This window comes from Peromyscus leucopus, chromosome X, assembly GCF_004664715.2.
Source record: "Peromyscus leucopus breed LL Stock chromosome X, UCI_PerLeu_2.1, whole genome shotgun sequence".
NCBI lineage: Eukaryota > Metazoa > Chordata > Mammalia > Rodentia > Cricetidae > Peromyscus > Peromyscus leucopus.
The window spans coordinates 26,739,527-26,766,076 of NC_051083.1; the positions used below are offsets into that span (position 1 = coordinate 26,739,527).

General features: G+C 38.3%; 1 protein-coding gene and 1 pseudogene across 9 annotated transcripts in view; one reads left to right on the forward strand and one right to left on the reverse strand.

The window, feature by feature from the left end:
• The window catches only part of Frmpd4 (FERM and PDZ domain containing 4), a 937,357-nt gene that overhangs the window by 638,544 nt on the left and 272,263 nt on the right, over positions 1-26,550 (forward strand). The gene's annotated exons all lie outside the window — the stretch shown is intronic.
• Positions 22,123-22,795, reverse strand: LOC114702944 (annotated as a pseudogene).

Here is a 26,550-nt window from a genome sequence, read left to right on the forward strand (position 1 = left end):
TTTGTGGACCTATATTGAGCCAGCACTGTGTAGTGAAGCCTCCCTTCACAGCAGCCAGCAAGCAGAGAGAGAATGATGAGGGAGCCTGGTACCATAGATAGGCTTCTAGGGCATACCCTCTGGGACTTACTTCCTCCAACTAGACCCTATCTCCTAAGTATCCACTACCTCCCCCAAAATTGAGATCATGTTGTGAAAGAATCCATTGGCATTATAACTGACTACCAATGGAGTCAGAACCCTCATTGATACAATTCCCTCCAAACAGTCCCTACTTCTACTGCATCTAGAAGCAAATCTTTAACACTTGAGTCATTGGGGGACCTTTTTCATGCCATCCATAATACTGCTCTATGTCAATAAAAGTATTCTGTGAAAAACAATATTCCCAAATGTATGGAATGACTAAACTATTCCTTATCTCTCTGTGATTCACACCCTTGCTGACTGAGACTCTGAGGAAAAGATATGCCTCTTCCAAGTTTCCCATCCCGATTGGAGTAAACTATTGGTATTTACTCCTGCTTTCTCTGTAATAAAATTTTTATCTGTTTACACAGTCGTCTTCCAAGAGGAAATGGAAAAGGCTTGAGGAAAAGATACCACCTCATTTGTCTGTCTGCGCTTGACTATAGTAGAGTTTCTTGCTCATAGGTACTCAGTTAATACATGCTCAACAAATAGATGAATGGCATTCCTTTTAGATGATAGCTATCTAAATGGCAATCTTCATGTTTGTGTCATGCCTACTTTTATCTCTTGTTCTAGTGCCAAGGCCAATTTCAAGAGCTGGAAATGGATGATTCTAAATGACAGGGCATAGGTGAGCAAGTTGCTGAGTCCTCGGTGGGATTAACAAATTACCTCTTTGTGTTTTGTATATTTATTTTATGGCCAATGAACATACACTCAGCCTCTCTGTTTCATCTCTAAGTTTGATCAACATTTTCTAACATCTCCCACACAAATATAACTTTGTTTTTAGGAGAAAATGACATTACTGAAGTCTCATTTTTTTTAAGATGACAAACATTCTCTGAAGCACTCCTGCTATTAGTTTTCCAGACTAAAATATCAGTAACAACCAGAGTTCAGAGGAGTATTTATATTCAAATTGCACAGAAAGATTCAGTCTTTGTGTTTAGCTTCAAATCAAGGTGCTTTTAAATATGATATTTAAGAGACATAGCTCTCCATGCTGCATTTTAGAAATGTATCCTCAATCCATGTACTTGTTCATTTATGCAGACTTTACTGAAAACCTTCTAAATTCCAAGCAGTTTATAGGACGTTATGGAATGTGTATGTGAATTCATATATACATATATATATGTATGTATATATATGAATATATATATATATATATATATATATATATATATATGAATAATCTCAATTCTCTAATTTCGAAAAATTAAGAAGGCAAAAGCATAAAGTAAAACATATCCATATATATGAGGTGAGTGTCTCAGGGGAGGACTATGACATCTAAAGTCAGTTTCAAAAAAAGGAAAGAAAGAAAGAGATGGTCATGTTCTCAACTTTTTGAATAACGGTTTGGATGTAAGTCTGTTTAGGATAGATTTAGCTTCATTGTTTATTGGCTTCTTTGCCTGTAGAAGGAGTTGAACCAATACAGCGAGAAAAGATCTTGGTCCAATAACCACAGAGGAATTGTATTCTGCTGGTAGTCATTCAAGTAATCCTGGAAGCAGATCCAGATCCAGGGACATGTTGAGATGACTGTGACCTTAGTTTCATTGTCACTGTTTCTTGAGACTTTGATTCAAGTTTTAGGGTAATTTTTACTCAGTAATGAGTAAGAAAGCTACATGTATTTTGTATATCAAGTACTTTAGGGAAACAAATTAAGATGACAAGGAACTTTCCAGGTGGCAGAGAATGGGCATGGGGACTTCCAACTTTTTACAAAAGTTGTCAATGAAGGCCTTTCTGGGAAGTTGCCACTTTAATTTCTTATTTATCATTATGTGTATACAGTGTACATGCATGCACACACAAGTGTGTGTGTGTGTGTGTGTGTGTGTGTGTGTGTATGCATGCTTGTTTGTGTATATGAGTGTGGGCACATGCCACAGAAAATGCATGGAAGTCAGAGAACAACCCTGGGTACCAGTCCACACCTATTACCTTGTTTGAAACAGGGTCTCTTGGTTCTTTTTGTTGTTTTTCCACTGTATACACTAGGCTAGCTCTCTATGATATGAACTTCTGGGGATTCTTCTGTGTTCTTATACTCTCTCTCTCTCTGTCTCCCTCTCCTCCTCCCTCTCTCCTTCTCTCCCCCTCCCCCTTTCTCCCCCTAGCTCTCTCTCCCCCTCCCCATCTCTCCCCCTTCCCCTCCCCCTTTCCTCTTTTAAATAATGTCTTCTTTCATACTCCATGGCTTAAGATTATAAGGAAAGTGAGTTCCTACATCACCACATCATGTTTTCTTTTCTTGAACTTTTGTGAATGTAATAGAGTTAGAGACACATTCTATATTCTCTATTAGCTATTTAAATTTTTAAATAAATGTTTAATCATTTCTTTATTATTTTATATACTAATAGAGTATCTCTTGATACCTTCCTTGATAAGACATTAGTTCGCCTATCTTTACAAGGTACCATCATATGAATGTCCTCTTTTGTTTTCATTCCATCTGAACCAGTTGCAGGCCTGAGGAACAGCTGTCCTAGACTCTCCTCCATTCACTGGTGTTGCTTCTTAGTCACTGTGTTTTCTCTTTGTTTTTGTTATTTATACTCTTGTTTAATTGAGTACATTCTTAAGTAACTTTAAAGGAAAAGGTGAATGGGAAGTTAACTCTCTCATCCTTATAGAAATCTATTTTGTCCTCCTGTTTGGTAGAGTATGGAACTGTAGATTAAAAGAGTTTTTTGTGCCGGGCGGTGGTGGCACACGCCTTTAATCCCAGCACTCGGGAGGCAGAGGCAGGTGGATCTCTGTGAGTTCGAGGCCAGCCTGGGCTACCAAGTGAGCTCCAGGAAAGGCACAAAGCTACACAGAGAAACCCTGTCTCGAAAAACCAAAAAAAAAAAAAAAAAAAAGAGTTTTTTGTTTGTTTGTAGAATTATAACATCATATCCTCATTATTGATGAGAAGTCTTAGGCTTGTTAGATAGCATTGTTTTATAAGTGATTTTTTTTCTTTCTCCTTAGTATTTTCTATTGAGCATGTATATCCCAAAATGTGATTGATATTTCTAGACACTTTTCCTGAAACATCAGTCACATTTCAGAATATATATGAATATATATGAATAACCCCTAGAACTGTTGATAATTCCATCCTCTGTATTTATTTTGCTCTTTCATTCTGATACTTTTCTTCCATAACTTTGAAACTTGCAGATTATTTATCTGCTTTACTTTCTTTATCTCTGCCTTTGGATGTTGCTTCACTAAAAAGAAACTATAGGAACTTTCCTTGACTTGGCTTTTTTTTTTTTTTTAAGGAACATGTTTTTCTAATTTTTTTGTTGTTTTTCTGGTGGTCCCACTTTATAACATTCTGTTCTTGTTTTATAGGTTTTCCCTGAATCTTCTTAGCAATAACAGTTAACTGTACTTCATTTTCCTGAAATTTCTACTGGCTACCTGTCGTTTCTCCTTTTAATTTGTCTTTGGTTTTGCTTTTTCCCATTGGTCTATGATTGTCAGTTTACGGCTAAACATGAAGCACTCCAAAACTGCTTTAGAGAGAGTGGTCACTGGGTATTTGCTACATTATAGCATGTTTGTGGGTAGTCTGGGATACATGAGACTCTATCTCAAAATTTTTTTAAGTGAAACAGCAGTTGCTCTGTGTTTTAATTTTTGTTCTTTTGTGTATGCATGTGCATATTTTATGTGTGCCTCAGAGAAAGAATGAAAACAAAATCGAGAATATATTTCACTATATATTTTTGCATGTTTTCTTATTTTTAACATGTATTTTTTAACTATTACATATTGTTTAAAATTAATAGTAATATAGTGTCCTTAGTTAACATTTCTGAACTTACTGACTCTTCAATGGTTTACTATTAAAAATAGTAATAGTGGAAGTGTTTCCTATGACTTTGATTACTCTTCCATTATACCTTTTTTGAAATGCCTCAGAGCAAAAGGCTTATATGTTCTTGAGACACACTGGCAAATTGTTCTGCAGAAAATTCTCTTTACTTCTTGATTCTCCACTATGTTCCTCATAGTTCTTTACCAACATTAAATATAATAGCTCCCCTGTAACTGCATTTTTATGTCCTGAGTATTCGTTTACCACAGTCCAGAAAATATTACATGGAAAATTACAGAAATAAACACTTCATAAGTTTTTAATTGCATAGGATTCCCAAAGAGTGTGCTAAAATTTCCTAACAATCTCTTTCCTTCTCAGGATATGAATCACTCCTTTTTACAGCATATCCATGCTGTATATACTACATACTTGTTAATCATTTAAAAGCTTTCTCAGTTATCAGATTGAGTATCCCAGTGGCACCAGGCTTATGTTCAAATAACCTTTATTGTACTTAATAATGACCACAAAGTACAAAAGTGCTGATGCTAGCAATTCACACATGCCAAAGAGAAGCCATGTTTAATCTCTTCTCTGGTATATACACATATATATTTAGCTTTGTTTAAAACTTCCTGAGATTTAATGAAATCAATAAATTCTTATTGCTATCTCCTTGTGTTTCTCTGTGGGGCCCCAGACTCTGCATTTCTTTCTTTGAAAACATTTTTAAAATACTTACTTTATTATTAAAAATATATTTTAATTGAAATAAAATTACATCACTTATCTCCCTTTCCTTATTCTAGCCTCTCTGTTTCCCTCTCTCCAACACCTACCATGCATCCCCTGACTCTCAAGTTGACCACCTCTTTTTCATTGGTTATCATTATCATATACACATGTATATATATATGTATATATATATGTATATGTATGTATATATACATGTATACATATATGAACTAATATATAAGTACAACCAGCTGAGTCCATTTTTGTTACTCGTGTGAATATGTGTTCAGGGCTGACCACTCTGCATTGGACAACCAATAAGGGTCTCATCCTTGGAGAAGCTAATTTTTCTCCCAGAGATCATTAGTTATGTATAATTCTTTGTCAGACGGTGGGAACCCATGAAATTTGCCTCCTCCCACATTAACATGTCCGTTGATATTGCCATTGTTTAGGTCTTATATATGCCGTCATTTCTAAAAGATACTGTTTCACAGCAGACTTCTTAGTATTCTGGCTTTTCCAGTCTTTCCATACCCTTTTCTGCAATGTTTCCTGAGTCATAGATGGAGAAACTTTTAAAATTTTTTAATTATTTAATTTATTTTACATTCTGACCACAGCTTCCACTCCCTCCTCTCTTCCCACTCCCTCCTCCCTCTCCCACAACCCCCTCAATCTACCCCTCTTCTGTATTCACTCAGAAAGGGGCAGGCCTCCCATGGATATCCCAAAGCATGACATTTCAAGCCACTGTAAGACCAAGTACCTCTCCATTTATTCAGGTTGGACAAGGCAACCCAGCATGAAGAATATGTTTCCAGGAGCCAGCCAAAGCACCAGGGACAGCCCCTGCTCCCATTGCCAGGAGTCTCACAAATAGACCAAACTACACAACTGTCACATATATACAGACAGCCTAGGTCATCTCATGTAGGCTCCCTAGTTATTGCTTCAGACTCTGTGACTTTCTATGAGCCATACTTGCTGTTTCTGTGGATTTTTCTGTGATGTCCCTCACCACCCCCTGGTTCCTATAATCCCTCCTCCCTCTCTTCAGCATTACTCCCGAGCACAGTGTGGGCCCAATATTTGGTTGTGGCTCTTTGAATCTGCCCCAATAAGTTACTGGATGAAGGCTCTCTGATGACAACCAGGGTAGTTACCAATCAGATCACAGGGAATGTCCAGGTAAGGCTAGATGCAGGAAATTTTATGTGGATGTATACATTTGGTCTTGGATAATCACCATCTATTGGTCTCTACATTGTTTCCAGTTCTGTTTTTCTGTGATGGTCTTCATTTGATGTAAAGTTAGGGGTGTATTTTAAGTATATTTAAGTGATGAGATGGTATTTTCTATATTAGATGCCAAGTATGGTTCTGCAGCCTTGGTACAATTGAGGTGTAGACACAATAAGTATCTTGATACTTGACAGGATACACATGGATGGATGCCCTGTACACTGTAGACTATTTAGCAACAGCCTCAGTTTCTACTCAATACATGTTAGTTACCAACCAGTTCTCCAAGATATGGCAGTCCAAAAGACATGTATCCAAGAAACATTGTGCTGGGGCAATAAGTTGAAAAAAAAAAAAAAACAGTGGACAGGGAGCAGGGAGGGGAAGTGAGGTGGAAATAAAAAGGAATACTGCTTATTATAAATGAAGGGAGACTCAAATATTTGAATCTGTACTAACAAATGTCTTCTCTTGAATTATGAAGGCTTTGCTTTCTGCTTCATGAAATAGCTCCAAGCTCATTCCACAGTAAAACATTTATTAATTTTGGCAAAAAATTAAGCAAATACCTACTTACCTCATAAAGTAAATTTTAATAAAGAATATGGAGATTTTTGGAACTGAAACCTGAAAATAATCCTTTAAATCATTTAATCCCACCTCACATTGGCTTGCTGATGAGCACTTTGTGAGTAAGTAGGGATTTAAAAATCTCATTTTTGGTCTTTTTCAAAATTCTAGCTTTAGTAAATTCCTGACTACATTTTTTTAAAGCAAAGGAACTGCATTGTTGTGGTATAGAGGATGGCAAATAGCCACAGCAATGATTGTAACAATGTTTCTGGAAGGAGTGTGTTAAGAGTTATGAAAATATTATTGTATCCTACATTGCCCTTTGATGTTTTAAGGCTTACCTTTTGAACTGTGGTAGATGTCAGTACTGAAACATGTATTGAAGCTCTATCTAAACACAGAAAGAGTTTGTTCTCTTTGAGCTTGTTTTCTTGTAAACAAAGTCACAGACAAAACTAAACAGTGCAGAACAATAAACAGTATATTTCTACTGACATGGAAAGAAGATGGATAAGATTAAGCTATAAATACTACCTAGAGATTTTCATCTCCTCTTCCATGAACACAGCAGTGTCCCAGGTTGCAAATGATTTCCAAAGATTTGAAAATGTGAAGATTGAATAGACCTCTTGTTGCTAGGAAGATATTACTCTTCAGAGATGTTGGCCAAAATCCACAGTTCTGTCTTCTGAGTTAATGGACCAAAGCATGTGGACAGGCTATGCAATACAGAAACAAATGAAAAATTGTCAGGGGAAAATCAGAGCTGAAGATATTAATGAGCTAAAGCAATCAGATGGCTCAAGAAGGATGATCCAAGGCTGGCCAGGCAGCTCAGTTAGTACACTGCTTTGAGAGCATGCCTCCTATCCATAGAAGCCACATGAAGAAACTTGTTATGTGAGAGCTAGGGAGATGTGACAGTGAACCCTGGTGTTCCCTTGGTAGCCAGGTCAGCTTCTTTGGTGAGCTCTAGTATAATGAGAGACTGTGTCTCACAAAGCCAAGTTGGATAAGACCTAACGATTGGTACTGAATGACTATGGCACACACACATACACCACACTCACACCCACACCCACAGCAACACACACATATTCATACAGACACAAAAGAAGCATGCTGAAGAAATCAAATTTAGTTAACTATCTTCACAAGGCTTACCATGTTCAAAGCATGAAGACCTATAAAAGTATGACGTTAAGTCCTGTATTCAAATCCATTATAAACTGTTTAAGTAGATGAAAAATATTTGAAGAGTTAAGAAACAATCAAAGATCTCAGTTATGACAGAAGAAGGACCACTTGGCAAACCATTTTCAGTTGCCAGCTAAGGGATATCACTCTTAATTACATAGGCATTTTTAAAAAGAAAATTGATAAGCCAAGTAAGTGGTGGTGGCACATGCCTTTAATCCCAGCACTCGGGATGCAAAGGCAGGCAGATCTTTGTGAGTTCAAGGCCAGCCTGGTCTACAGAGAGAGATCAGGAAAGGTGCAAAGCCACACAAATAAATCCTGTCTCCAAAAAACAAATAAAAAAAAAGAAAAGAAAAGAAAATTGATAGCTTGGAAAAGAGCAGGGAAGTCTCACGTGGGTTTTTTGAGATGACTTTCTAATTTGGACACAAGGAGGGGACTTCCACAGTGGGCACCAAGGCTCAAGAGTATGAAAAAGTTGGCACTGTGGAAATACAAGTGTGTAGGGGCAGTTTTCACATTTGGAAAGAGGCTGAAGGTTGACATGAGTAGACCAACTCTCAAGTTCATGGTGGACCACGTCACTTCAACACTTCTCTCTTATAATCATTTTTCTTTTCCTTATGGGTGTGTTCCACCAGTTCTTGAGTCTCTATTTGTATAAGCTAAATGATATTCCAAAGGTTCTTGAGATATTGCTATTTGGGGAAAATGTGTAAATATTTAGAACTCTTTGTAACATGAAGATAATTTTGTTTAATTACAAATTTCAGAAATACACATGAAGGGTTTTGGTTGGCTTTTCTCAGTGGGTGAATGAACTTGTGGGTTAATGGATTCTGTGTTACCCTTGGCTTTGCTCTTAGCATAGAAAGGTTTCTGTGCATTCTGACATCAATATGGAGTCACAGAACTGGGAACAGTGGTGCATGTCCTTAATCGATTATTGGGAAAGCTGAGACAGGAAGACTGTTGCAAGTTTGAGGCCAGCTCTTTCCACATAGTGAGTTCAAGGATAAACAGAACTAAATAGCAGGATACTAAATGGAATTTTAGTGAAAATCAACCTTAACAAGAATTGACTCTCTCACACCATTGATCTTATTTATACACAAAGGGTGTCTTTCTGAGTTATTCAGTTTATTTCCTTTTTCATAAATAACATTTTGACACACACACAGAGAGAGAGAGAGAGAGAGAGAGAGAGAGAGAGAGAGAGAGAGAGAGAGAGAGAGAGAAAGAGAAACACATGGAGCCTGGAACTCAACGTATAACTGAGGCTAACTTTGAACTTATTGCAATTCAACTGCAACCATGTGCACACTGTTATTTTCCCCCCCAAAAAATATAAAATTCATCACTCCCTGCTCTCCTAAGCATGATTCTTACCTTCTTAGTTCAGCCTAACCCAAGATCTCAACAAGTATTCCTCTCTCTCTCTCTTTCTGTCTCTATCTCTTTCTCAGACTTCTTCCAAGTAGTACTTACATAGATTTAACATTCTTTCTCTGTTCTTCTTTACCCATTTCTTTGTTTCTTTTTTGTTGACCCAGTTAGGCTGGGATGGGTCCTAAAGGCCCCCTTCCTCCTGAGTTATGTTTTTTCACCCTGGAACTTTCTGCAGCCAGTGCATATGAAAATGTACATATTTAATTCTTAGTCTCGAATGTTGATTTTGGTGTTCTGTGTGGTTTCCCCTCAGAACTTTCTTGGCTTTTAAAAACCATTCAAAGGTCTTTTCTTTTCTGGTGATTTACTCCTTTGATGAGAATTCTGATGCTAATACCTCTTCGGCTATGCCTCCTAGCTTGCCTGTCTTTGCCTCCTTTTCTTTCCATTGTACTTGGTTTGCTGACATTTTAAAAAGAAGTATCTGAGACACAAGTACATCTTTCTTATGAGGTTAGAAGTATGAATCATGTCCAAGGATTTCTGAAGAAGCAAGTCCTATTAGGCATTCAAAGTCCCACAGCTAATTGGTAGTTCTATGAGTTCTTTTTAAGATCATACATCAAGATTTATTGACACTTCTCTGTCTTCTTAACCTAAACCTAGAAAATAACGGATAGAAATAGATAACTCAACCATTCCTTTGGCCTTTAGAGATTTATTATTTTGTGATTTTCCAGCCCAAAAGAGAATTAAAAGCTATTTGGATTGTATCCAGGTGCATTATTTAACAGCTAAGTGCATCAGCAAGCCAATCCACAAAAGCTTTTCAGATGACCTTACGTTAGAAACCATTCCAGCTGTTTTAGTCAAGGTATAAAAAGTCTGTTTAAGCAGACACAGCACACCAAGGTTTTGTGTAATGAGACATCCAAGAACAGAATATTAATGAAGTGACCTTAATTTTTCTGTCATCCATTTTGCAATTTTGGATCAGAGAGAAAATTGTTTTACCCTTCCTCTTCCCCCACTTCTGGCTGTTCATTAAACATGCTGGTCCAGTAATGAATTTGGGTAGCAGTAGATTTGTGTAGGGTTCTATGCCGGGCTCATATTGAAAAGATAGTGTTGGGAGAACACCAAATGAGTGTATTACTTGATAATTTCAAAAATGGCTCAATCATTCCTAATAATGGTATGGAGAAAGCTTTCTTCTTAGTTTAGAGAAAAGGAAGCCTCAGAAGGATTGGGGATGCCTCTCAAAGAAGAAAAAGGGGATTTATCCTGACAGCCTGGTTCTAATCCAGCGCATTACATGGAGCCTTGTAGGTGGCAGGTGTTCAGTGCATATTTACTTAATGAAGGGGTTACAAAACTCAGGATTCTGATGCCACACCCAAGGAAGGCACTTTCTCCTTTCATATCTGCCATTGGTTTCATACAGCCATCATAGAGGAGGCAAGAAAGTGAAAGGATTAGCATAAAGAATTTTTCTAAATGGACGTGAAGAGGACACATAGGAGGTAAAAGCTATTGTATATTTAGGCAGTTTTGGAGACCATTCTCTAGATATCTCTCAGCTTTCTGTATGTCTTGCAAACAGAAGCTGCAACAGTCATTCTTATAAGCTATCTTTACAAGGCTATTGTGTAGTAGGTAAACATGGAGAGTCAAGGAATGGAGCAAAAGTGAGGATTGTTTATTGTAAAATGAAGGTTCCTCCCTGGACTAAGTTCAAGCGCATTTTGTGGTCCATTAAGAAAGATTCAGGGGTTGGGGATTTAGCTCAGTGGTAGAGTGCTTGCCTAGCAAGTGCAAGGCCCTGGGTTCGGTCCTTAGCTCTTAAAAAAAGAAGAAAGATTCAGCTTCTCAATATTTAGGATTCCTATAACTCATGAGGTACAAGTGTCAACTGATGCTTCGTGCCCTTCAATGAGAATCAGGACTCTGAAAGTGCCACACATGTTGACATTATGATTACAATTTTTCCCTGAGGAGCAAATTCCTTTTTCTATGGCCTGGGTGTCTCATGTTTTCTGTAAGTCAGCATGAAAAGGTGGCAGACTGACAAATTAGCTCATAAGTGGATCAAAGTTCAGACTGACCACAAGTCTTACATATATCAGTGCTCAAAACCATGTACCTAATGTACCTAGGGCATACTGGCATTTGAACCATGTGTGATGAAGCCTAAAGCCAGCACTGTTGACTGTCACTTGGTAGCATTTCCCATGGGAACAGGCAGGCTCAACTAGAATGGACATCCTATTATATCTGGCTAATTCCATTTTCTTTTCTGACCCTTGAAATGATAGACAGGTTTATCCAAAGACAAAGGAAATGGGCTTCTTGTCCCAAATAAGGGACAGGAATATTACAGGTCAGCATACAAGATACTTCTGCTGGGAGCAGCTTGCTTTTTCAAATTAGGGTATCTTGATAAATTCTATGTTTTGGGTTATTTTGAAATGCAAAGTGGTCATTGAGCATTAGACCCTCAACATGCCAATTAGGCTTTTCCCAAGAAACATTCAGAACTTCAGCATTCTAAGACTAGACAAACCAACCAAAACCAGTTCTAAAAGATCCAAAGTGTGACTCATAGAACTACCACCCTCTGTGTAACCTTTGAATGGTCACCACATTTCTCAATGCTTACACTTTTTAACTCAACCAAGCAGAAATAAGTGTCTCAAAATATTACTGAAGGGATCTTAGAGACAAGGTTGCAAGATTGGAAAAAAATACAAATACAGTATGTCTACTTAATATTTAAACTACAGATTACGACAAGCATGTATCTCAACCAGGGCAGGTGAATCTAGGCTTCGATGTTCGTTTCACTTTATTATTTGAATATGAAACATCCCTCCCTCACAGGCTCATATGGTGAACCATTGTCCTTCAGTGGGTTGGCATTTTAGAAGGTGATGAAACTTTGGGCATCTAAAGTTTTCATCTAAGTAGTTGAAAACTACTTAGAAATAGTAGTTCAATGAGGACATATCTTTGAATGTTGTGCCAAGTTTCTAGTCCTCTTTGTGCTTCCTGACCACCATGAGAGTCTCCTCCCTGCATATGCCTTCTCTTCCCCACCCTGAATCCAGAAATGGACCTCTGATTTTGAACTTCTGTAACCATGAGGAAAAAAATCTTCCTTGCTAGGACTGTTTCTGTCAGGTACTTTTTATTTTTTTTTATTTGGCTTTTCCAAAACAAGATCTCCCTATGTAGCCCTGGCTGTCCTGGAACTTGCTCTGTAGACCAAGCTGGCAGTGAACTCAGAGATCCATGTGTTTCTGTCTCCTGCCTCTGCCTTCTGAATGCTGGGATTAAAGGCATGCACTACCACCACCCAGCACTCTGTCAGTTGTTGTTGTTGTTGTTGTTGTTACAATAACACTGGCTAATTCTTCCTCTTAGTATTTCTTAAGAAATCATTCTTGCTCTCTCTAGTAACCCACAAAGGCAGAAACAGGGGCCCTGAGACAGTGACCGCAAAGAGGATCTATACATTCTCTTTAATAATTGCAAGTGAGAGGGTGGGTGAGTAGCAGAGGCAAGGGATCTGAGGAAACCTGGGCAGAGTGCTAAAAACTATTTTTGCTACACTGTTCTAAAACCTATAGAGTACCATGTACTCTACATGGAGGAGGGCTCTGGGAGACAGGATCCTCAGTGACAAAGTCAAAGAGATAGTGGCCTCCACTACTCCAAATGATAAACTTCATAATTTTGCCAATAGTTCTTTACCAGATGCTAGCATTGAGAAGATTAGATGTTGTTGCTTCTGTAGGCTATTGCATGCCTCTATAAAATCTGTGAGCTTTGCTTGAGTCCAGAGAGAATGAAGGGCAACTTCTCTTTACCACGCTGCTGAAAGCACAGCTGGAAACAGCTATAAACATCCAGTTTCTAGCCCTGAAGGGCATGTTGTGGGGAAACTGCAGGGCATAATTTGAAACACCATGAAATGCTACATGGCTTTGTCTAAAAATAATGGTGAGGCATTGAATGGCCTTCGACTGATGCCCAAATTGCACATTAAAAAAAATCTGTAGTATAGAGGAAGTCTCCCTAGGAGGTTGTGTATGCTGCTTGGCCTATAAAACTCTAAATATTAAAATAAAAAACATTAAATACACAACTAGAAAATAACACTTTTATTGAAATCATTTATTTTTTCTTTCTCTCTCCTTCAAATAATGCCTCCATACAAAAGGATTTTCTCCTATCATAGTCACTCTCTTTCCTTTGTGCATGAGACTCTCAGTATGCAAAATGATAGGTGGATAAGGCAAGGCATTCTGCCACTGCCTTGTGCATTATTTAGATGGGAAAAGGAGCAAACTGAGAAGCTGGGCAAAGAGGAAGAGTGTTTGGCAAGATGCATGGGAGGATTTATTTTTAGGGACTGAGCATTGGGGAGAAAGGAGTTCTGGAGGGACAAATTATTGAAGGTTACTCAACTCAGTGGAGAACTATTTCTCACAGCTGCCAGGTACTAAAGCTGTCACAATTAAAGGTAGAAAGTTGTCTACTTTTAATTGTTGTCCTCCTATTTCCAAGAAGTTCTACTTTGTGGGGGATGAGGAGATAGCTCAGTCAGTAAAGTACTTGCCTGGCAAACATGAGAATCTGAATTTGATTCCCAGAACTCACTTAAAAAGCTTGTTAAGGTGGTGCGTGCTTGTAATCACAGGAATGCAGAGGTGGAAACAAGTGGATTCTGGGGGCTTGCCAGAGAGCTAGTCTAGGTTACTCAGTGAGCTTCAGGTTAATGGAGAGAACCCACTTCAAAAAAACCAATATGGATAACACGTGAGGGAGGACACCCTTTGGCCTCCATATGTGTAGACATATGTGTGCACCCCCACCTACTCAAACACACACACACACACACACACACACACACACACACACACACACACACACGTACACATACACACACATTCCAATTATGGCAACTATTACAACACAAATTTTCTGGCTGACTGGGAAACATTTCTCATTGAAATAGTTTGGGGTCATAGAGCCCCATTGTGCTCTTAGCCACAAGAGTTGGGCAGTTGGGACTTTTCAAGAATGGCATAATGAGCTTGGGCCAGAGACTTACAGCTTTCTGGAGAAGAACATCCAACCAGAGTGTCACAAAAGGATATAGACAAGGTAACCATATGTCACAGTTTGCTGAGACTGAATTGGTTTAAGTCTGTAGTCTCAGTGAGATTATTAATAGCATCTCCTTTCAGTAGAATCATTGTCCCAGTTTAGATGATAAATGGTAATGGTAAAATATATAGTTATGTGTATGCTTAGATTTTCATCTCTCCAGACTTCAGGGTGGCTCGAGCCATAGGGCCATTTGCTTCACACTGCGAACAGTCTCGTCCATTTTTTTCAGTCTACCACACAGATATTATCACTTGCTGTGTGTGACATGTGATATGCCCTGTCCTGTTAAGGAACCTCTGCTCACTGGGCACAGCATGATTACAGACACTGCTGTGGAGACAAGTGGGTCTTTGGTGGGAAAGGAAATGAACTGAGAGAACTCAATATCATGGAGAGAAATCCTGCAGCCAGATTTTCCCTGTGTATTTGACAAATCTAAATTCCTGTAAGCTCCTTTGTAAAGATCATCTAGTTCAGAGCTGTCTAGAAAAAAAAATACAATGCAACACAAGCTATGGTAAGGTACTGCTTCTTCACAGTATGAAAGAATCCATAATTAACTGTCTATAAGAATGCAGAGACCTTGACTCTACAATGAAGGAAATATAAAATGGTAGATCCACGGTAGAGAATAGTTTGGTGGGTCATTTGTCAGTGTCACACACAGAGATGCATATTAAATACTGATGACAGCATGACAATATGTATGTCCACCAACTGATAAAGGGATAAATACAATATAATATATCCATATAGCTGAATACTGTTCAGTCACATAGAGAACGAAATTCTGGCACCTTATAGGATTTTCTTTGTCAGCAATACCCAGAATTGGCAAATCCAAAGAGACACAAAATAAGTTAGTGGTTTCAAGGAAGCTGCTAGAAGAATATAGGGAAATGGCTGCTGATGGGTGAAGGGTTGTTTTTATGGTTTGATAAAATATTCTGAAAATGCAACATGGTGATGGTGACAGAATTCCCTGTGTGTACTAAAATCCCATCAAGAATGTGCCCTTTAAAAATATAAATTGTATGGAATATGAATTACATTTTAATAAATTTGTAATTTATACTTATCATGCCAGCAGCACATGTAATTGTAAATTTCCTATTTAGATACATTAAGTAAAAAGAAGCAGACTCATAAATTTAATGATTCATTTTAACTAAATATATTCAAAATGCTGCATTAACATACCATTGATTTTTTTTAATTAGTGAAATATTTCATGTACTTTTTATTCTACTATCTCCTGAAAAGTCAGTATATATTTTAGGCTCTTAGCCCATCTCATTTCAGATTGGTCGTATTTCAGATGCTTAAATGCCACATGGGATCAGCAGTTACTATAGTGGGCAGTGTGGGTCTAACTAATGGTTATGAATAGCTGCAAGCTTCTGGGTCCTGTGTATATAATAAGATTACATTTGAAGGCTGAATTGGACTAAACTTCAGCATGAGCTTAGTTGAAACAGAGACAAATGAAAGTGTAGTTTAATTATGTTTCGTTTATTCTTAGGGCTAGCTTTTTTATGCTGTCTTACACTACTGATTGTGCTGTCAAAGTAACTGTGGGATACAGATGTTTGGGGATTTTTTTTAGGACAAAAACAAGCACACACATAAACTCAACCTATCTATGTTTGTTTTGATCTCCCAGATATGGATGTTCTGTTCATGTGGTCTACTTTGTAAAACTTCAGAGTACCTATTATTTCTCCATTTTGTAAGAGTCAGCCTACTGTGCTTATCTTGCTACTTTGTGTGTGTGTGCGCACGCGCATGTGTGCATGTGCACACCTGCACACAGGGCAGATGTTGACATCAAGACTTTTCTTCAGTCACTCTTCATCTTATTTTTTTGAGACAGGGTCTCTTACTGATTTGGCTAGACTGACTATCCTGCAAGCCCCAAAGGTTTTTTTGTCTCCATCTGCCTAGCAGTAGGATGGTGGGTGTGTGCCATGACACCTGGTTTTTTATAAGTGCTGCATAAATGAACTTATTTACATGGACTCTCTGGGGGTCTGAACTCAGGTCCTCATGCTTGCAGAACAAGCTTTTGACTGACTGAGCCATTACCCCGGTGCCATCATTTTGGCAGCTCTAATCTAAATTAAAAGGTCCTGATTTTTTTTCATGTTCTAATTTCCTGCCCATGTGTTGGACTTTATTTTGACCTCCAAAGCACAGCACAGAATACATCTTAACCCCTTCTGTGGTATTCTGGCCATCTCTTGGCCATCCTCTTATTTCAGGGAGAAATCTTGGGGGTTTTGGTAATATTTAGGTGAACTTATAGAGATAAGAAAAAAACATAAACAGCCCGTGGAGAAATAAGATATTTCTTTCATAAAGACAAAAGTTTTCCAAGAAGCAAAGAAAAGAAGAAATTTCTGAAAGAAAATTTCTTGCCTGACCAAAAGCACAATTATGTCTCACATTAATTTCAGTGAATCAGTTTGTTTTGACAACTGAGAATAAAAGGGTTGGTAAGGTCTACAGAAAGAGGAGAATAAACAACAGCTTCATGAAGACATTTTCTTAGGAGAATAAGAAGATAACTCGCATTGCTGCTTACTCAAAAAAAAAAAAAAAAGAAACATGGGGTTTTGATGCTTTCTTTCTGCACTATACATGAGTGTTCTTGGTACACAAATGTGCAGCTTTGTTTTATGCCTCTTTCCCTCCTGAATGTATTACACTCATTCTGGGAGCAATCACTGAAACCTGAGTTGGACTTGGGATGTTATGATGGGCTCCTCATGCCCTATTCTTTGTGAACTTTCTGATTACCTCTACTAGAATCAAGCTTCTGGGCTTTTGTGGTGAGTGAGAGGCAGATGACTTAGTTCTTCCAATGGGCATTGCATTAGTCATCATAGAAGTTCATGCAGAGCAATGTTTCTCAATGAGTGGCCCCTTGCTGGGTATCAGCAGCATCTCCTGGGAACTTGATAGAAGAGAAAAATTATAAGCCCTTCCCCAAGATATACTGAATCAGAAAATATATTTTAAGAAATCTTCTAGGTGATCATAATGTGAGTCAAACTTGGAGAATGCTGGTGTAGAGTATTTCATATCACATAGATATTACCTCCTGCTATGCTTGAGGGGCTTGAAAAATAAACATGAATTAAAATAATGGAAAAACACCAGCTGAAAAAATTTCCAGGCATTGAAGGAGAGAAAAGATGTGTAAAACTCAATCAGGAATAATAAGTCAACTATTGAATGTCTAGGATGTGTAAGGTATTCTTTGAGTATATTACATGCATACTCTTTCTAGTCCTTACCAACTTGAAGGTCAGTGCTATGTGGTCATTTACAGAGACTGACAGTGTGCCTCAAGAAGTTCTGTAGTGAACCCAAGGTCAATGAAACTGAATCTAATTCCATTTAGCTAGAGTGCCCAGAGAGGTAGAGTGGAATGAATATGGAACCATTGGTGAGTGGCATGATTAGCACTCTTGTTATCTAAACTATGAACACTCCCTGTTTATGGAAAGTGTTGGATGACTGGTATGTCTTTCCAGCTCTCTTAGATGATATTCAGACCCCATCCACTAAAAAGTCTTTAACAGTACATGTCAGATTTACTTAAAAGATTTTCAAACTATAATAAAATAAACAAATAATAGAAACATCATGAGACCTTGTGTTTAATGACCTTGATTGTCTGCAAAATTAAAATGAGAGACATTTTATCCTAAACATTGTTCAATGGATTAGATTTCTTACTGTTCACCTAACTTGGGTCTGTGAGCTCAAGGATAAGATAAAATGAGACATAGAGACAGGAAATTTTATTTTAAGCTCTGTTACTTTCATGGGCTCTGGAGAAGAGACCTAGTACCCTAGACCAGTGACTTCTAATTTCATTGTATTCAAATGTACCACTAAAACTTGTGTCATAGTCCATTGATGGGCACACATATTCATATCTTATAGCACAAGTAGTAGTGACCTAGAAAGTATGTGAAATGAATGCTGATATTAGCTGCTTTAGTCTAATTTTCAGTGCGTGTCTCCAGCTTAGAGTTACCCTACACTGCTAAGTTGGTTTGCCAATGGGCCTGTAGGACCCCAGAGGAGAAACACAATAAGTAACCAGTCCGCTATTGAGTTTTGTATCCTACTAATCAGTATACTAACTCACAATATTGAACATAACCTGTAGCGCACATGGAAAATTCTGAGTCCCTGGAGTTAATGTTCCTCAAATGGGAAGATAATAAAAGAAGCTGAATCTGATAGAAAAGTGGTTTTCAGCTCCCAAAGCCCTTGCCCAGGTTAAAAGTCTACAAACTCAGAATAGGAAGGAGCAGGCCAGGAGATTCTTCTCTAGGGTTGGTTGATCTCAGGGCATTTGAACATGATTGTGAGCCTAGTGTAGCTATGACAATGACAAAGAACATGACTAGCACTTGGCAGTTGAGGGTTCAGAAGCCAGTTGTGGCAAGGATGATCTTGGAGTCACCCCACAGTGCTAGGCTAGTTTCTCCCAGTGTGCCTATAGCACCCCAGTGGAGAAACACCATGAATAACCTGTTAGCTCTCTCTGACTCCCAGGTCTCCTACATGGGGCTTCTGTGCTTTAGCAATGATAAATCAATATCTCAGTCCCAATTCAACCATGGAAAAAAAAACAGCAAGGAAGGAACATACTTAACTAAGGAATGATTACTCAACCTAGGATTTTCCAATGGATGTATCAAGTAAGATCATTTTTGGCTTCTGTTGTTTTGAGCACCCCTGGGCATTGTTGGGCGCTCAGCGGCATCACTGAGCTTGTAGTACAATAGTGTCTGTAAGTGCTGTCCCTGGTGTCCCAGTCATGACCAGCAAAAGTATTTCCAAATTGCCCAAGTGTCCTCTAGGGAGAAAAGTCATCCCAATTGAGAACCAAGAGTCCAAAGTCATACAAAAACCCCAAGCATCATCCTCATCAGTATGTGTGCACAGGAATGTTCTTGCCATTGCAAGCATGTAGGCGTCAGAGGACAACTTTCAAGAATAAGTTCATTTCTTCCACTGTGGGTTTCAGAGATTAAACTCAGAATGTATGACAAACACTTTTACCCACTGAACAATCTCAGGGACCTGAATTTTTAAATAGAATTTCAAGTGATAGCAATCAGTCTACAGAGTGAGTTTCAGGACAGCCACAGCTATTACACAGAGAAACCCTGTCTTGAGAAAAACAATCAAAAAAGAAGGGAAGGAAGGAAGAGAGGGAGGGAGGAATAAAGAGAGGGAGGGACAGGGGAAGTGAGGTAGGGAGGGAGAGAAGGAGGGAGGAAGATGTTATTTTAGAATGGTAATTAATTTCATGCAGAAAGTACTGCTGAAGTGTGATCCTAATTTGTCTTAACAATAAAAACCCAGAGTCAGATATAGAGGGTGAATTCTGAAAGATCAGAGAACCAGAGCAGCAGCCACTAGAAACTTCTTACCTCTACGAATCCTCAGACCGAATGGGGGCCTTCTATCTCTATGAATTCTCAGACTGAATTGCGGGGGTGGGGGGCAAGATCCTGTCTCCTCCACCTGCCTTATATTCCTGTCTTCACTCCCCTAGTTCTGGGATTAAAGACATGCACCACCACTGCCCAGCTCTGTTTCTCTTTTAGACTGGCTCAATCTTCTTGAACGCCTGGTCTTCCTGCTTCCTCCTCCAAGTGCTGGGATTAAAGGTGTGCACAACCACTGCCTATCCTATATGGTTAAATAGTGGCTACCTCTGCCTTCTGATCTCCAGGCAAGCTTTGTCAGATCACACACAAAATATTACGTAACATACTGATTTGATCTCCTTAGATTCCTTTGATTGTGCACATTTAGAGAATGACAGAACATTCATGTACTCAGTTAATCAAAGAGCAAGCATTTTGTTATTGCTAAGCAATATCAGCCTCCCCCTAAAGTTCACTAAGGTACCATTCCCAGTAGGCAAAATGACCTATGAATCTGTGAGAACCCTTTCCTCTATATTAATGGTAACTGCCCTTAGAGCTGAGAATAATAGAAATGTATTCTTTAGAATTCATATTGTTGGCTAACAATAAGATCATGTACTTTGAATTGAAAATGAACAATCAATAAAACCAACTATATAATTCTTGAATCAGAAACACTTCAACCAATAAAATAAGTTCCTTTTCTTTAAATAAAAATCACAAAGAAGTATAGCGTAAACTAGGCAATTTCAAGACCAATAAATGCAGTTTGGGCTCTCGTGAATTTTATTATTTCTGTCATTGATTTAGTTAAGAAATCTTGGGCTGGAAAGGAAATCACATTCCTAGCATATGCCTAGGAAATATTAAATTAACCAGGCAAATGGGTTTGCTTCTTTTTTGTATATGAAAGACTAATAGGAATTGCTGCTGTATTTGTTTTAGCAGAGAGGCCAAAAGTCATGTGTCTTGCAATGAATGTGCTTCTCTTTTATACACTCTACATTTGTATGTTTAACTTATAGTTAAGTGATATGGTCAGGGTTAATCAATCCTTGCTAAAAAGAGTGTAGGAAGACATATCAGATTTTATGCGGGTCTTTTCCCTTGCAGAGAGTAGCTGGCCCAGTACACACTCCACCAATCTCTCTGTGTGGAGTTGGGGTGAGGTGTACGTCTCTGAATGTTTGCTTAAGACACCACTTGAATATACCCCTCTCCTCTGAACATTGGCTCATAGCCAGACACCTTGATAACAGCACTTAATGGAAGTCATTATCAATCTCTTCCCTGACTGATGAGTTCTCACATGCAGAAATCTGTGAGTGAGCCACACTACTGGCAATTCAGAGTTATTGGATTTTGTCAGTCTGTCTCTCAGTCAAACTGTGGCTAATCATCTGATTTCTGATATAATATTTGGATAGAAACTTAAAATCATAGGATGAACCAATTCAAGGTGGAGCGCCTGAGCTTCTGAGACCTCCCTGCTGACAGCCCAGCTGGGTAAGAGTGGCTATGTGGCTGAGACTTTTTGATCTTCACTGGCTTCCGGTGTTAAGAGGAACCATTATAGCTACCTTGTAATCATGTGTTGGATTTGAGTCAGCAGTACCTCTCAAATTGCTTTGGAAGTTGTACATGTATAATAGGAGGAAATATTGTTTGTTTTTAGTTATTAAAATTGGATTATCTGCATGGTTAGACTTGTATGATAAAACAGAATTTTTTCTTAAAATAATTAAATGCAGCAAAATACAATGCTGACACATCATGCCATCGCTAATAACAATGTTTATAATATATTTATAGGGTTTCCATAGCTGTTATTTTATACAGTTCTCTATAGCCTTGTGAAAAGATCACAATTTACTTCATTTATTTTGACCACTGAAAGAGTCAAACAAACCCATCTGATTTCTGTTTTTTTCCCCTAGTACCTAGAATATTACTTCAAATTTACTCCTCCTCAATAAGCAAATAGATATATAATGACACTTTGTCAGATAACACCCAATCGTGTTTGCAGGATGGCTGAAGAATCTCTGAGTTTTTCATAGATATTTTGTTGCTTTTTTTTTATTTCTATCAGCAGCATTTTCCAACTGTTTAATTGTATAGAAAGTGGCAAAGAATTGTCAGATAATGAAGGAAAGGGTCAAAGGTGGAAAATCTCTCTAAAATTTGGACACACACACACAAATATATATATATATATATATATATATATATATATATATATATATATATATATATTCACAGGACCTTAACATGAAAGTCATCCATTAGAATGCCTAATACCTTTATTTGTGTTTGTCTCTAAAGTTTTCCAGCTCTTTTTTTTTTTTAAATGAATGATGCTTTATTTGCCTTTCCAGGCTTTGATCTTCCTCAGATAGAACTCCAGCTCCTTGCCTTCTAGCACATAGCCGTCTGCTCTGCCACACTGGCCTGGTCTTGAGGCGATACAGGCAAGAAGCTTGCCCTGCTGGAACTGCTCCTCCAGAAGACTGCTGTTTTTAGCATTCTTTTTCCTTTCATCATATTTCTTTTGGATTTTCTTTGATCGCTTTTTGCTTAATATTTCTTCCTCTTCAGGAGTCAGCTTGGCCCCCTTCTTGTGGCCCAGGGGCAGCACATAGTGAGACTCATACCACTGTCTGTATGGTGTGCTGTCGATAAGCACAATGCAGTTCTTCACCAGGGTCTTGGTGTGGACCAGCTCGTTATTGGATGCATTGTAAACAACATCAATGATCCTTGTTTTCCGAGTACAACATTCAGAGCCCCAGGAAAAGTTCCCCACATCCAATCTTAGGGCACGGTACTTCTTATTGCTTCCTCGGACTCGGACTGTGTGTATACGACGAGGGCCAATCTTCGTGTTGGCAGCAGGCTGTCCCAGCTCATGCTTGCACTTCTTGTGTTAGGGCTTTCTCTTACCCCTGGTCTTGCGGCGCTTGTGCCAGTTGTCTTGAGAGATGTCCATCACGCAGCGCTGGCTGCAAAGAGCAGTTTTCCAGCTCTTTATACTGTCATTTCTTGGTTTGGGTTATAACAGTTTTTGTTTCAAATTCTAAATTACTTGTACCTTTCACTATTGATTTATAGTTGTGTGTGTGTGTGTGTGTGTGTGTGTGTGTGTGTACTCAGTTACATTCTTCTTTTCTATGTCCTATATAGGTTCCCAGCATTATCATACCAAGCAAAGCACAGGCTCACAAGTTATTTTCTTATGTCATTCTGGGAACATGTTTTCCTCTCCTGCTTTTATGATTGGCAACTTTATGCCTCCTCTTTTTACTTCTTTGCCCACTAGACTTCTATCACCCTCCAGAAACTATTCCAGAAGGCAATTACACAGACTGTAAGAACATTTATTAATTATGTGATTCTCAGTAGACTATTCTCTCCTCTGCTGCATCTCTTTGACTCTCACTAAAGGGATTTTATGTCAATCAACCAGCACCCAAACTGGAAAAGCAATACTAACAAAAACTGCTGTATTTAAAAAAGAATGATCAACAAGGAAAGGATGGGTTTGGACATAGATCAACTGTCATGTATTACACTGTTATTTAGTGTAATTCTTTTCTTTTAAAAATTCATTTTACTTTTCCCATTTTATTAATTCTTTGAAAATTTCATACTTTTATAAAATCCACTCCATTTCCCCAACTTGTCCTAGATCCAGCACCATCCCCTACCCACCCAAATTTCTGTCTTTTTTTTTAAGAAAGCTCATCAAGCATAGTTTGAGCTGTTCATATACTCTTGGATATGTTGCCTTCTGGTGGTTTGAACTCCTATGAGGGCCCACAGCTTGAAGAAGAATGGTTCTTACTCTCCTAGCAGCTATTAGTTCCCAAACATCACCTAAGGATTTTGTCTAGCTTGAGCTTGTGCAGGCCTTATGCATACTGTCACAAATGCTGTAACTTTGTATGTATAACTGCTTTACTGTGCCCCCAAAACATAATTACTTTGTAGTTGTCCACTACCCCCAGCCTTTACTATCTTTCTATCCCTTCTTTCACAGTGAACTGTGACTATTGAGAAGAGAGTGTGTGATATAAATGTCCCATTTGGGGCTGAGAATTGCACACACAGTCTCTCAGTCCCTGCAACTTGACTAGTTGTGGGTATCTGTGTTAGTAGCCATCTATTGCAAGATGGAGTTTCTCTGGTAAGGGTTGAGGACTGCACTAATCTATGGGTATAAGAGCAAGCCTTTATGATTGGTTTTACTACTATGCCCATCTCGCAATGTAATGGTAGTAGCTTCTCCTCTAAAGCATCTGACCCATTTAGTCATAAGTTCTTGGCCCTGCCAGCAGTGATTGTGTTATGTGCTTGTGTATACATGCATTCCTACCATCATGTACATTGTGAAGGTCAGAGGACTGCTGAAGGAATTTAGTTTTGTATTTGCACCATATGAGTCCATAGATGGACCTCTAGTCATCAGGTTTGGTGCCTTTACCCACTGAGCCATCTCAGCTGGCCTTAGAATGACTTTTGATTAATAGTCGGAACATTTTCCAGATGACATATCCTGTCTGGACATCTTTTTTAAAACAGCCAAATAGGGAGAACAAGGAAAAGTTACTAAGAGACTTTATGACAATCCACAGGAAACAGCTCCTATTACCAGCCAAAGCCAATTTCCCAACATGGCAGAAGTCAGCACTGTCAGGACCCTGAACTCTTATCTCCCTCTGTTCCTTCAGCTCTTAACATCTTCTTCAGGTTTTGTATTTTAAAAAATTATGTCCCTGCTCCCCAAATTCAAATGTGAACATCTCACAAATTGAATATCAGTTAAAAGCAAGCTTATTTTAATATTAATATTCATCTTACACTGAAAACCTGTCATAACTTTTATGTCCACTCATAAATGTTGAAGCAGTCCTATGATTCAGCACCATTAAATCACTTGTAAATTACCACTGATGAGGCTAAAATTGCTAGTTCTAAAAACACACTGCTGTGCAGGCTTCCTGTAGTTCCTTGAATTACCACCTCCAATCTGCCTTCCAAGTTGCCCTGGCTTTCTTGTCAGACATGATGAAGACTTGATGGCCACTGTCGGGGACCTCCACATGGCAAGGCTGGCCTTCCAGCTCAGCAGGGATGTAATTATCTCTACTTTTGGTTTTCACCACAGAAGGTACAGTAGAACATCCCAACTATGTAATTATATAATGTGACTGTCATTACTCCAACAGAAAAAAATAGTCCCCCTATTTGTCATTGTTGACATAGAGGTAAATAGTAAGGAAACATACTAATGGTTGGTGAGTTTTGATGCCCCTTTTCAGATCGTGGTCTTATCTCATTTTCTTCTTTCAAAACGTCCTGCAGTGAATAGAACAAATTAAGCAAGTAAAGGAGAAAATTAGCCTTGACAACTGTCCAAACAATAAGACATTGTACTCCTTGAAAAAGAGATCCACTTCCAAAGCAATGTAGCTATTAGAGACCGTGGTAACAATAAAAGAAAAAAGTTGCTTTAGTCTCTGAAAATTGTGTTTGTTCTATGTGTTTACCTTTAAAATTAATAACTTAACTAAGATGTTTGTTTAATAAAAGAAAAGCAGCAAATTATTTCCTAGTCACTCCAAGTTTTTGCTTGCTGTTGGTGGTAAGAGAGAAAGGGTGACAGTGGGAGCATTTGTTAAGATGTCATCTCTCAAAATGAGTTGAGTAATGTTGATGTTAAGGATCATACAGTGCACTCTAGGAATTTGGGGTGTCTGGTAGGCAGCATTCAGCCCAGTACCCTGTTTCTCACGTGGTTATTCAGAGCTAAACATCAAGCCCTTTATGTGGCAGAAGAAAAGGAATTCAGAATGTAACATTTAGAGCTCGGCTAATGGCATCTGAAAATCTAGTTCCATGAAATTTTGATTTCTGGTCTGAAACAATTAATGATCCACATGGATTCCAATTTTATTTATTTGTTTTTAATCATGCAGTGAACCTCTGAACTTAACTGTTCCATAGCTCCCAGGCTGATATAAGAATATACCAAACCAATGAATTGGCATTCAAATTGTGTTCAGTTTGCAACTTGGAAAAAAGACATGGGCCTGAAGAAATGGCTCAGCAGGTTAGGAGCTCTTTCAGAGGACCAGAGTTGTATTCTTTCTTTCTTTTTACTTTATGTGTATGAGTGTCATGAGATAGTTCACAGTTCCTGATGCAAGGGATCCAATGCCCTCTTCTGACATTTGTGTAGATACTAAAAGTCTGTGGTGTACATACATACATGTAAAGCAAAACACTCATACACATAAAATAAAAAGAAAGAAAGAATAATAGTTACAAACATAAAAAGGGTGTGAGCATGGGCTGTAGAGACTCTTGAGTGCCAACGGGCTGCCATAAGCTGTTTCATAAATTTTGATGATCAAGACTATTTCCAACAATGTACTGTTATAATAAGAAGGGGTGGGCAAACCAACAAACAAGGCATATTGGTAAAATAAATTCTAAAATAAGAACTTAGGTCTGAGATTTGCTGGAGATTCTTATTTATATCTCTAGTATAGTAGACCTCCCCTCACCCTTCTAAGACAATAAGGCTTATCAAAATAAAAGAATGCTTGAGATTTGCAGTTAGGAAGCCAGGTTTTTACATCTTTAGGTACTACACCAAACTTGATCTTCATCTTTTTCTGTGAACTATCCCTACCCTTCCAATCTCACAGAGTTGATGAAGAACCCTAAAGGGACATTTAT